Here is a 14,384-nt window from a genome sequence, read left to right as displayed (position 1 = left end):
GGTTACCCTCAAGGTCCTTTTACTGATATTACATTGGGCCATAGGCCATACTGTATATTCCAAAACATAATAATTACATGCCCTATTATAAATGGTACTATATAACTATATTCTATATGAATAAAATACACTTCTATAAGCAGTCTATAGTCAGCAACTCTCCCACGAGCTTGTAGTTCTCCATGTAGAAGTTATTTCTAACCCTCTTTGGCTCATCTTTACCAAGACTGCTGATTACGCCGTGATTCTTCATTACTCACTTGCAAGTCTCGTCTCCAGCCTATTTTTGTCAATAATCTATGCACCCACATTAAATGAGGTTGTATGACATAATCCACCATGTGACATCACAAAACCCACCGGGCTTGCGGGCAGCTGAACAAATACATTACTTCTTTTCATGGAGAATACTTCTCAGAAATGTGTTGATTTTCATGTTTTTATGTAAGTTCAACGCGGGCAAAGTCAGAGCCATGTAACAACATCCCCAGACAAGGCCTTATTGTAATCCAAGGTAGCATAGATACGTCTACACCGAGTCGTTGAATTCTATATCCAAACACATTAAGGATTTCACATCTCTATATAAATTCTATAAAGGAGTCTTAACAAGCGCCTCTCATGGAGAGCATAAAAAATTCATCAAAGATATCAAATTGTTAATTCGACATATGTATCAACAGTCCTATTTTTTTCCTAGGAAAGGGTAAGACCTTGTATTTTCTCAGTAGGTCAAATCTCGGTTCGCCAGATAGTATTTCATATTGGGCAATGAAAAACAGGAGTCTTTAATATAGTAAACCGAAAGTATTTTAATTCGAATGCTCCTCGTCAATGTAGTCAGAATCCGTCAATGCCAAGAACTTGTCAACACTCCGAGTCTTTTAGAATCTGAAACACATTGGAGAAATTATTAATCACCATGAGCCATATGTTAACTCATCGGCTTACTACAGAAGTGCTCATTGTTGTCATTCGGTTGCTATGTTTTTATCACTTTTTATAGCTGCTCTGGTGGTTGCTAATGTTGTGGGACTCAGCACGTATCTAAAAAATATATTTTTTGTATTTATATAGCTAAAGATTAATTAGTTTTTTGTGGGGTGGGGGGGTGCGTTACTGGTACTAGTCGCAGGATACGATTGCGTAAAGACAAGTCATCCAGTCTATATCAGGCAATCCTAATTTAGTTTTTTAGGGTATCCATGGGGACTTTGGGTCAATCAACAAACATGGTAAAATTATGGTATTGGACAATTCTCTCAAAACCTTGATCTATCCATATAGGGAAAAAAGAGTGACTCACAAGAGACAAAGCAATTGTTTTGCAACCTTTTATCTTATGTGGAGTTTTTGTCTTGAAGATGAACTAGATGATCTTATCCCTAGGGCCAGGTTCACACTATGTAAAAATGACGTCTGCCTTGCATAACAATGGCCGTCATTGCCCAAATAACATCCAGTATTTTTGAAATAATGGATGCTATTTGCACAATGGCGGCTGTTATTATGAAATACAGCAATTATTTTTTACATGAACCTAAACCTAGGGTGAAGACAAAGTCACTGGGTCTAGTATTAATAAGGGATCTTTCTTTAATCTTTATTAAATTGCTTGCTACTAGTATAGGATATATATATATATATATATATATATATATATATATATATATGTATATATTAAATATTTTTACAAATACATTAATTGTGTCCTCCATTGTTGACAACTCAGTGTCTAGGTTACTGGCTACTGCTCTCCTCTAAAAGCAGTGGTTGAACAGATATCCAGAATATATTTATACCTTGGTTTAAGAGTAACTTGGATTAAGAGCGTGCTGGTTTAAGAGCTCACAACTTTTCAAAATTGTGACTTGGTTTAAGTGCATTGCTTTGGTTTAACCCCTTCAGGACCAGGCTAATTTTTGTTTTTGCGTTTTCATTTTTTCCTCCTTGTGCTTAAAAGGCCATGGCACTTGAATTTTTACACCTACAGACCCACATGAGCCCTTATTTTTTGCATCACTAATTGTACTTTGCAATGACAGGCTGAACTTTTGCATAACATATGCTGCAAAACCAGAAAAAAATTATATGCGCAGTGAAATTGAAAAGAAAAACAAAATTTTTCTTGGGGGGGGCGGGGGGCTGGGGTTCGTTTTTACGCCGTGTGTCCTATGGAAAAACTGACAAGTCGTTACGATTACAACAATATGTAACATGTATAACTTTTATATTAACTGATGGCCTGTAAAAAATTCAAACCATCGTTACCGAATATATGTTCCTTAAAATCTCTCCATTCCCAGGCTTATAGTGCTTTTATCCTTTGGTCTATGGGGCTGTGTGAGGTGTCATTTTTTGCACCATGATGTGTTCTTTCTATAGGTACCTTGATTGTGCATATGCGACTTTTTGATCGCTTTTTATTACAATTTTTCTGGATTTGGCGACCAAAAATGCGCAATTTTGCACTTTGGGATTTTTTTGCGCTTAATCAGAAATGTGATTAATTAATAACTCGGGCAATTACGTACGCGGCGATACCAAACATGTTTGTTTATTTATTTATTTTTACTTATAACATGGGAAAAGGGGGGTGATTCAAACTTTTATTAGGGGAGGGGGCTTTTTATTAACAACATCACTTTTTTTTAAACTTTTACACTTATACTAGAAGCCCCCCTGTGGGACTTCTAGTATAAGTACCCTGATCTCTCATTGATCCATGCTGTATATAGTTATACAGCATAGATCGATGAGACAGGCACAGAAAACATATGAGTGCTGAGCCGGGGACGGCGCCATCTTGGAGCGGTCCCCGGCTGGCAGCAGTAACGGAGATCGCTCCTCCAATCTCCGCCACTAGACACCAGGGAAGTGCTTCATCCGGTAATCGGATGCAGCTGTCATCTTTGACAGCTGCATCTGATTACCTTATTAGCAGGCACGGCGATCGGACCGTGCCCGCTTATATCCGCGGCCCCGGGCTATATGAGGCACCCGGGACCGCGGCGGTTCAGAGCGGGGTCGCCGCGCGGCCCCGCTCTGAACGCCCGCACCCGCGCGAGGACGTACAGTTATGTCCTCGTGCGGGAAAGGGTTGAGAGCTCCCTGTACTGGGTGGAAGGTGGAGCAGGGGAGGGGCATGGTCTGAACAGGGTGGTCTACAGCACTGTACTTTGACCCAGGAAGTCTCCCTCACCTTCTAAATCATAGCAGATCCACTTCAGGCTGGGGCTTGCACCAGAGGACAGGACTGTGGGGGTAATTTCTTCATAGTTGTAACCCCTTTCTCCCTGGACAGAGAGTGCTGCTATACTGTGCCCACATACTGTATGTCCTGCTAATTTCTTTATACTCCCTCCAGTCTCTGTCAGCCCTTGTGTTTCCCATCCTCTCCATTCCTGCTATAATGTGCCTGCACTCACAGTCAGCTATACACACTGCTGCTATACTGTGTCTGCACTTACACTCAGCCATTATGGGTATCTGCATCTCCATCCTGTATCTACAAACAGCTGCTGTGTTATCAGGTTTATGCAGTTACTATACATTATACACCACATGCTGATTGCTATACTGTACAGTAACTTATAATATGACATATCTAGCTGTTTCTCAATCTTTGTTTCATTTGTTTTACATGTTATTCAGAATAAAAAAAATCATTATTTTTGGGGTGTGGAACCAATTGTCTGCATTTCAGTGATTTCTTATGGGAAGTTTTGCTTTGGTTTAAGAGTGGATTTGGATTACAAGCACAGTGCTTAAACGTATTATGCTCGTAATCCAAGGCACCACTGTGTGTATATATATATATATATATATATATATATATACATATGTCTGCGACACCCAGTGTGGTGGGTGCCAGCAGTCACTCCAGTAACCAAGGTGTGAGCAGGATACAGTGTTTAAAAAATTTTGCAGCACTCGCAGGACCTCAAGATGAATTCAGTTATTTATTTTCCCATGTGCAATAGCCATAGAAATTGGAAAAGTTAAGCACTGAATTCACGTTGAGGTCCTGCGAGTGCTGCAGATTTTTTTAACACTATGGGGGAGATTTTTCAAACATGGTGTAAAGTGAAACTGGCTCAGTTGCCCCTAGCAACCAATCAGATTCCACCTTTCATTCCTCACAGACTCTTTGGAAAATGAAAGGTGGAATCTGATTGGTTGCTAGGGGCAACTGAGCCGGTTTCACTTTACACTTTACACATATATATATATATAATTACAATATTTTCATAGCATAGAAGAAAAAATAGAGAGCGGACTGAGGTAAAGATGCAGATTTAACTATTTGGAGGGGAGCAACCCTCAAATTCCCCTCTGAACAATGAGTAAAATCTGCATCTTTACCACATTATCTTTACCACGTATTCATCACATTCTGTGAACATTGTCAGACTAGACTAGTCCGTTCTCCATTCTTTTTTCTATGCTATTATTTTCATACGGGTGGATGGGTGAGTCTGTCTGGAAGTATTGCAGTGGACCTCAAGAGAAACTGTTTTTGGGTGTTGTGTTCAAGGGAGAGGTGAGTGTTGCTGACTTGATGGGTGTTGTACTAGGAGTACAGTTCCGCTCCCGATTGGTTTTGTTTGTGTTTTTCAGAAATATTTAAATATGGATATCTGCCCAAACATTCTTTTTAGAGCAGAACGCTGGTTGGTAAACTAGACAACAAGCAACAGGGGAAGAAAATCTGCCGATAATAATAATAATAATAATAATAATAATAATAATAATAATTATGCTTCGTATTTCACTGCATTGAGGCAAAATTGTCCGGAACAGATGTTTTGCTCCCCTGATAACCTGCTCTAGAGTGTTCAAGTGCTGTGCAGATGCAGGTCAGTGAGCGTAGAACAAGTCACCAAGCTGGGCACATGCTGGGCACCTTCAGCCGAGCAGGAATAGTGAGTGTAGCTAAACTCTTTAGAGCTAATTCTCAGATTACCTTGTAAACAAGTCTTTGGTAGGCTGTTTCTGCAACTTTGTAGTTTCTTTGTAATGCTGGGAGAGTTAGTTAGAGGTCAAGTTGCTGGTTACCTCACTGTGATTAACCCTCCCGGCATTTGAGTTGCTACAAAGTTACAGATAGGGACTGGAAGGGAGGGGGGAGGAGAAAAGACTAGGATAAAAGCACACACAGTTTTTTTGGTCTTCAGCAGAAAGCAACAGCTCAGAACTGGGAGAAAGAGACTGAATAGATGATAAAAAGTATGGAAGGAATTGTTAGGCTCACCATGAGCAGAAACATAGAAAAAGTGTTTGAACGGAATACCCCTTTAGGCTATGTTAACACTGCGTATGAATCCGTCCGTAGATCGTACGCCGCCGTACATGTGCGGCTGAAACTACGGGCGTGGTAAAAATAGACATGCGACCGGATGCGTACGAATCGCGAACATAAGCCCGTAGTACAGTTACGCTTCCCTAGCTTGTTTTGAAGCGATCTGAAACAGGTCATTTACTTGGAAATCTTCGCCTAGCCCCGTAAACCACACAGAACCTTTTGGATCGAAAAATCAAGTTCAATTTGGCTGAAATAAGTACTTCGTACGGGACCGCATGGAAATCCACGGCCGTGAGTTTCAACATTTCCGTTTTCAAACAATGGTCTTGTTCATTTTTCACGGCGCCGTATATGATCCGGCCGTAAGCTCATACGTAGTGTGCACTGTGCGGGCGTATATCGTATACTTTCAAGCGAACGCATCAACCTCAAAACTACGTGCGTATATTCGTGGTTCGCACTACGGACGGATTCATACGCAATGTGAACATAGCCTTAAGCTTCATGGAGTTTACCCATCAAAGTATCTGAGGAATCTCGGTAATCCACCCGGCAGGCCGATAGTGGCGTCGGTAGACTCTGTCTTTACACCGCTATCAAAGACATTGGATAAAGTGTTGACACCTCTGGTAAAAAAATACTAAATCGTATCTAATGGATACATCTGATTTTCTACATTTGATTAGAGAGACAACATATTTGACACAACAACATTTGCTAGTGACAATAGACGTGGCTAGCTTATATACGTCAATAGAACATGCAAAGGGACGGTTAAATGGATTTTAGGTCAGAGTTCATACACACCAGACAAGCAAGCGTTTTTTCTAGATCTTCTAGAAATAGTGTTACATGAGAACTACTTTATGTACAAGGAGGGGTATTACCTACAGAAGAGGGGCTCGGCCATGGGCTCGAATGTGGCTCCCCCATATGCAAATACTTACATGGCATTTTTTGAGGAGTTTTTTGTTTTTTTTGTACACATGCCAAATTATGGCGTCGATTTATTGATATTTTTTTGCATATGGGAGGGGCCACATGAGAGCATACTGAAATTCATGGAAGAACTGAACTCCATCTGAAATTAAATCCAGTTCACTGTGACTGTGGATGAAAATTCTGTGAGTTTTTTGGACGTTACGGTCCAGAAAAATGATGCTGGTGGTTTTGACACTTACCTGTATAGGAAGATCACAGATAGGAATAGTGTCCTGCATTTTGAAAGCTCACATCCCATGTCAGTTAAACAATCTATGCCAAAATCCCAGTTTCAAAGGGTAAAACGGATAGTATCCAATCCCAGCACATGTGATGAAAGGATAAGGTAAGGACAGGACAGGAATCACACAAGATAAAAACAGGAAGAATACCTATTGTGAGGGAATATCACCCTTTGAGTTTTAGGGTAGATCAAATAGTCAGAAAACACTGGCACATTCTTAGACAAGCTTACCCACAAGTGGAGGAGTTCAGGGATCCACCATTGATATGTAACAAGAGGGCACCCAACTTTTACAACACTCTTATATGAGCTGATGGTAAGAATCCACTGTTGACCGCCAAAGTACATTACATCCTCGTAAACATGGTACTTTCCCTTGCTTGGGCTGCTCTCAGTGTAGCAGTGTCATCAAGGGCAGCCACTTCTATCATCCACGGAGTGGCAAATCATATGAGATCAAAGGTTATTATACGTGTGACACCAAAAATGTGATGTATCTTATCAAGTGCCCGTGTGGTAAGTTGTATGTGGGTTAAACCATGCAAGCTGTCAAACAAAAAATTTCCAAACACAAGTCCACGATACGATGCGGCAATTGGTTACTCCCCATACCACAACACTTTAGAGATCACAACGTATCCTAATTACAATTTCAGGTGATAGAGAAGGTGTTTTTGCCAAAACGAGGTGGAAATATTAAAAAACGTTTACGACGCCAAGAGGCTTTTTGGATCCATACACTTAAAACCCTTGAGCCAAGAGGTCTAAATCGCGATTATGAGCTGTCAGCGATGTTATAATACTTATGCAGTACCATGTAGTCTATACTTAGGGATATATATTTTCTCATGTCATATTTTTGCTTTTTTAATATCTTTAATATTTTGGGATAATTTTGATATTTTTGATACTTTGTGATAATAATGTGTGATCTATTTATTGATGTATATTTTAATGATATTTATCATTATCAGTATATTTATGACATTTGTAGGATATTTATGAACATTTCTTGTTGTTTTTTCTTTAGATCACCATAATAGACTAGACATGAAGGGTGGTAGGTTTGTATATTTTTATTACTTGTGTACTATTAACATTGTAAATATTTATTGTATTGGATTGTATTGTTTGTAAATTCTAATATTATGTTTGTCTGTTATTTGCATGTAGTTTCAGCTGGATACTTTGTATATTACCCAGCTGAGGTTGATGTTCGGGACTTGTTTACGTTTTCTATGACGACGCTGACACCCAATGAGAGCGCCGTGCGTCCACGCATGATACGTCATACATGTTGGCCGACACACTTGTATATGAGTTAGTTACCGTTCACATTGTATTAGACAGTTGAGAAAGGGGGACCACGCCGAAACGCGTCCTGTCCGTTTGTTACGTGCACCTCCGGATGGAATAAAAGTTTAATTGCAAGTTAAGCAGAGTGAGTGCCGGGAACTTCTTTTGCAGTACTATGTGGCCGTCATGTCTATGTTCAGACCTGCATCCTGAAATAAGAAACTGCAGCTCAACCATTTTTGAGTACAATTTACTACACAAATCTCTTCCATTGTGAAGATTCCCTTACTGGAGCGTTTCAGGACTGTTTCCTAACAAAGGCTAAAGGAGAGATTTATCTTCTTACTATCCCCCACACACCTGTCTGCACTATGGCAAGAAAGGGCTGCCTCCGCATGAGCACCATTGCTTTCCTGTGAAAAAGAGACTGTTTTCACTAAAGACTGTGAAGATTCCTTCTGCCAAGTTTACTTAATTTGGCATTGGCATAAAAAAAAAAAAATCTTCTGACATGTTGCAGAGACAAGTTTGGGTGGGTTGGGGTCTGCTGAAACATCCTACACTCAGGAGAGTGAGCGGGGAGAAGAGCAAAGTAGCGCAATTTACTCCCCCGACTCACAGTGTTGTCTGTCCAGGCAGAATCCAGAATCCACTATAAGTCTATGGGGCTGCCTGGACAGAGATGAGTGACGGCAGGGAAGTACTGCTGTGTGTGTCTCCCTGCTCTTTCTCCTGATCGTTGGGGGTCTAAGCAATCCCTGTGACATGTCAAAAGTTCTTTATTATGACAAGTGCGCTTTAAGTAAAGAACCGTTCTACTGTTTCGCAAAACCTGTGCCTGGCTACGTCATTGCACACTGAACATCATGGGCAGTGCATTTAGCATTTACCAGACATGTTATACAGGGTGTGCCCCACAAGTCCCAGCTGGTCTTAGTGTCACCACCTGCATATTCCAGGTGGTGCGCAGCATTAACATAAAATGAAGAGAAAAAAACCCACTAAATAAAGACATGGCATTGTGCATACACATATGCTTTTAAAACCTCAAAAATGAAGTACATGACCATAATTCATACACACATACTGTATATATATATATATATATATATATATATATATATATATATATATATATGTTCTATAAAGCTGAATACCTTCTTCTGCATACAGTTGTATTAAAATGCACAGGCGTATGTTTGGCCTGTAGTGTTGATCTTAAATAAAGACTGGTCACAGGGCCAGGAAATCATTACAGGCTGCAGAAGTGTTTTTCATTGGCCGTTCTTTGATACTCAAAATTACGTCTGTTATTTTGAGTATCACATAACCACCCTTGTTTAAAGGGGAACTATGAGCAGGTTAGATGAATCTAACCTGCTGATAGCCCCCTATTGCGCATGTGGCACCAAGAAGGAAGGTATGAAAATGACAACTGTCCAAAAATACAGCCAGAAAAAGACGTTGTCTGAACATAGCCTTAGGCTAGGTTGACACACAGTAAAATAAAGGCTAAATACGGATTTAATTTTTAGTAAAAGTAAAAAAATAATGTGTGAACAGATAAAAGAAAAACAAAAACAGCTGTATTTTGCAAAAGCAGGTTATAAATAATCAGCGTGTTCATTATTGGGATGGGGGGTAATCAATAGAGGGTATTCTATATGTTGTGTGCACTGCCGGCCAAATTTCGTTGCCTGCAATGGAGTGCATTATTAGGACAGGTTCACACACAGTAAGACATCAACCGTTCTGTGACCCGGTCTTGTCAGTGAAGTTCATCCCGTGCAGTACCGGCAGGATGAACTTCATTTCTGTTGAATTCTGACTGGAGCGACTGGAGCTGCACTTTTCATTGTGTGAACTGTCAGTTCTGTGCGCCCGCTATTCAATGAATAGTGGTTGCACAAAACTGACATGTCAGTTTTTCAACCGACCGTTATGAAGTGTATATTATGGGGGACATGTATAAAAAGGCGAAAATGCCTTTTTTGGGCGCAGATGGGGCTGTTTGGCGTAAAAATATTCGCAAAGGGTATTTTTATGAATATTTTTTTCGCACCGGCCCCATCTTCGCCACCTTCGCCAGTGGGTGGAGGGGGGATGTTACGGGCGTGCGGCAGCACGTAGAGGGGGCACGGCCTCTGTGTGCGTCGCATTTATCATTTTTTTCGTGGAAAAATGATACTGAAACCTACGCCAGCTCTGAGCTGACATAGGTTTCAAATTTTTGCACGGATAGGCTCCGTGCGATCAGAATTTATGTAGAGACAAAAAACCCGGACTTCATAAATGTCCCCCTATGTGTATACACTCCGGACGGGATTCCATTGAAAGGAATGCAACATATACTGTACTTTGAAATAATCACTAGAGATGAGCAGCCGCCATTTTAGAAAGCAGGAAGTGTTCCGGGCGGGTAAAGCGCTTTCCCATGGTGCCCGGAACACATCCAATCAGCAAGGATCTTGCACTAGCCCACCCCCTGTGTGACGTCGGTATTGCTTTTAGAGGAGCGGTCATATGACCGCACAACCCAGTCTGCAGAGAAAGAGGAAGGAGACTGTTAGCAATGCTCACAGCTCATCAGTGACAAAACGCTGCTGCTGTACGCTGCTGTACTGACTACTGAGAAGATATTGTACAAAAGCAAATACCAAAAGATTATTAGGAAAGCAGAGAAAAGAAACATATAGTAATTGTGAGAGAAATATAGAGAGGGCGAAAGATAGATAGATTAGGCATAGGAGAGCAAAGGGTGCACAGAACAAAAATGTGCTATACAGACATATAAGTACTATACTGTCACATTTGTGAGAGTGTTTATGACTTAGGTGTTATCCTGAGGCACAAATATACCTTGTGCATGTGTGTAGAATAAAACTCTAATAAAATGTGCTCTACAGATATCCATTCCAAGTACAATAGTGGCATCCCTGTGAGAGTGTATATGACATACATGTTATCCTAAGACACAAATTTACCTCGTGCATGTGTGTAGAATAAAACTCTAAAAGAAGTGCTCTACAGATATTCCAAGTACAATAGTTGCATCCTTGTGGGAGTGTATATGACATACGTGTTATCCTAAGATACAAATATACCTCGTGCATGTGTGTAGAATAAAACTCTTAAAAAAAGTGCTATACAGATATACAAGTACTATTCTGCATACACCCTGTAATGGTGAGTTTCCTGCATAGACCCTGTAATGGTGAATATTGAAGTCTAAAAAAAAAAAAAATGACTTTGTGATATTGAAAAGATAATGATGTTACTGACATGTAGAGCTCTAAATTCAACCAAATACACTACCCCTGTATCATATAGAAGCTTTAAACTATGAAATCCGAAGAAATCCGAAATTCAGTCGAACCAAACTTTAAAAAAAAATCCAGAAGTCCGGTCAGAACGAACTGTTGAAAAGTTCGCTCATCTCTAATAATCAGGGCCGTATTTTAACTTTATTTTACAGTGAACATAGCCTTCTGCATGTATACAGAAAAAAGCTATATATATATATATATATATATATATATATATATATAATATAATTTCCTGAAGTAACATTTATTCTACTCATTTTAAACTGCTGTCAAAACGTCAAAACATGGGATTTACCTAGCGGACATTCACTCATTTTCAGCATTTTAAAAGAAAAAGTTGAAACCTGTCTACCAGATACCACTTAGTGCCTATGGGCCACAGAAATGTAACATAAAGCAGAGGTCTGTAGCAGCTCAGCACCCAGATCCATGCTTATCTACAGTATAATGACCTCTAATGGATGTCAATGTATGTTTATACATTAGTGCAGTCTTGGGAATAAGGGTACCTCTAACTTCCCTGAAATAAGGCTGGTTCTAACTTTCACCACTGTGATAATGTATACTTAGGTAAGACTTAATTACCAGGTTTATTCATCGCTATGAAACTGATATTGCCGGTGGAAAACAACGACCATGCTTGTTAAAAGATATGATTTATGCTTCCAGTGACTGAAGAATCACATAGTTCTGAATATTGGGATTTGAAGTGAAGCAGCACCTGAGAAGTGACCAGATGTGGGTTATCTGATATGTATTAAGAGCAGCAGGTGTAAATAGAATCAGCGTGGAACCCGCATTATAAACCCTCATTAGGAAAACTGTGATCCATCACCAAATGCCGCTTTACCTTTTCTAATGGATTTCAAATTTATTCCGCTCTCAAGATGTTTTATAAGACTTGTGATTCATTGCTCATCAGTCATGGTACATAGCAATACATTAAGATGTATGGGCATTTTTGTGCCAATGAAATATCTGATATATGGGCTGCAATAAGTTGATACGCTTAAATTGCTTCAATGGCAGCTGTTGGGTTAATGTGTGTAAATGTGTATATGGCTAGATCTAATTCACACTATAGTATGTAGTACTATGGGTGACTTTAAACTGTGTCTCATGGAAGTGTCATAAAGTATAATGCAGAACTGTAGGGGTATAATGCATCATTGTAGAGCATATGAACACAGCAATGGAGTGATCATAGACACTTTGATGAACTTAAAGGGATTGTTTCACAATGATTTTTTTTTTAAAATAATAAATGCCCTATTAGTAAAGACCCCACCAATGGAACAGCTAATCCCATGTCCATCCAAGTGAAGAGGAGTTTGATTGGAGTGGTGGTAATGCATGTGCCATGCCACTACATACAATATCTATGGTCTGATTGACGCAGGTTAGTGTTGTACTCAGCTGCTGCTCTCAGTCCCATAGACTTTGAATTGGGTCTCACAGCGCATGTTTGAACACTGCAGTAATATATGCCCACTGGAAAACAACTCTTTTAAAGAGGACCTGTTAGGTCTCCTGAAATACTACAACACCAAAACTGTTAGACTAGGGCATAGCCTGGGGGGGAGTCTCTAGAGATGAGCGAACTGCTCGGACTTTTGGTTCGAAAGCAGTTCACTCTCTCATCATGCCTTTGATCCCGGCCGCATAATTGCGCTCACGGGAATATGCGGCCAGGATATTCCAGGGAATCCCTGTTTAATTCCCTGGAATATCCTGGCCGCATATTTGCGGGAGCGCAAGTATGCGGCCTGGGATCAAAGGCATGATGAGAGAGTGCCGATGCCGTCGGACCAAAAGTCCGATGGTCCGATCATCTCTACTCATGACAGGGGGTGTGGGGAAATAGGGGGCTTTCCCTAAGGGATAGAAGGGGGTGATTGGCCTGGGAAGGGGTAGAGTACAGTGGGGGTGTTTAGATTTTTATTAGAGGTGAGCAAAACGCCTCATTTGATCTGTGCTCCGCTCATCAAGCTTCGCATTGTTTAGATCAGCAATTCGCTCATCTCTAGTTATTATATACACTGCAGGGGGGTTCAGGGGTCATTGCCATTTTATCTGGACAGACCTATAGTGAGCATCTTCCACCCTCCCTCATTTTAGTTTCCTTGGTTTTATTTTGTTTTGTGTTTTTTTTCCCCTTGGGACAGGATAGAGGGGTTTTGGTTGGGATACAGGGTCCATTGCAGGTAGGGAGTGTTTTTTGGACATTTGAGTTTGGCTTAGTTTTTTTGTATGTACAATCTTGTTGTGGCAGCTGGTGTGGTGGTGGGGGTCCTCGGGAGTGAAGACAGTGGAATGGTAAAGGAAGAAGGGGAGGGAACCTGGTTGGTTCTTAACTCCCTCGGATCTGGTGTCAGGCGGTAGTAGTTAGCCACGGGATTAGCACAAGGGGCTAGGCCCCCTATAGAATGGGGTTTTAAAGGACAGCACAGGTGCTACTTTGGTGCTTTTGAGCCAGGAATTTATACAGGTAATACTAATGTTAAACTGACAGGCATTTCTTGTAGTGTCACCATGTCAGAGTAAGCAAGAAGCAATCGAAAGCAGCTGGGACCTGGAACCATTGTAATGGCAGCAGCAGGGAATTAGGGCAGATGAGTATGTTCTCTTTTATATTTTCAATGCACTCTGTCTGACAATTAAAAAAAATCCAATATTGTTCCAGGAATTACTTTTATATTCTATAATGTTTTCCCTTCTGAATTTGCTGGATTGGAAATCAGAAAAAGTAAACAGTGTTACGTAACAATATATAGCAGGGCTATGTACAATAATAGAAATACCTAGACACCTTTCTATGACTATTCTGTATAATGCTATTTATGGTTAGTTGTAGGAATAATCTTAAAAACTGTATATTTTGCTGGTTTAGGTTTTGTAGGGAAAGCTCATAAAACTGCTTAGGTATATTAGCTGATTCTGCTGCATCTTTGTCTGTGTTTTTATTGCTTCCTATAGCAAGAAGCATGAACTTTAGAACACTGCATTCTGTCTAGGCAAGTAGATAGTACTAAAATACTCAAGTACTAAAAATTTTAAAGGGGATAAGTGATACGTTTTAATCTTAGCCAGTCATCACGTACACTGACTGGATCGGCAGTGAATTCCACTTAGCAGCCTGGGTATTCATGAAGACGACCACGCCAAGTTGGTAATGCTTGCAACCCCCAACTGGTTAATCTGATGAAACGCGCATGCGCGCGAAACAGCTGTC

General features: G+C 40.4%; 1 long non-coding RNA gene across 1 annotated transcript in view; it reads left to right on the top strand.

Moving 5' to 3' along the window:
• The window catches only part of LOC138784790 (uncharacterized), a 42,850-nt gene extending 34,497 nt beyond the window's left edge, over positions 1 to 8,353 (top strand). The window contains exons 2-3 of the long non-coding RNA XR_011361941.1: positions 7,561 to 7,594; positions 7,704 to 8,353. This is a non-coding gene — a long non-coding RNA (uncharacterized lncRNA). The remainder of the gene's footprint in view (positions 1 to 7,560; positions 7,595 to 7,703) is intronic.
• Positions 8,354 to 14,384: the final 6,031 nt, after the last annotated feature.

The sequence above is a fragment of the Dendropsophus ebraccatus genome, chromosome 2, assembly GCF_027789765.1.
Source record: "Dendropsophus ebraccatus isolate aDenEbr1 chromosome 2, aDenEbr1.pat, whole genome shotgun sequence".
Lineage (NCBI taxonomy): Eukaryota > Metazoa > Chordata > Amphibia > Anura > Hylidae > Dendropsophus > Dendropsophus ebraccatus.
This window is presented reverse-complemented; position numbering and strand designations above follow the sequence as displayed.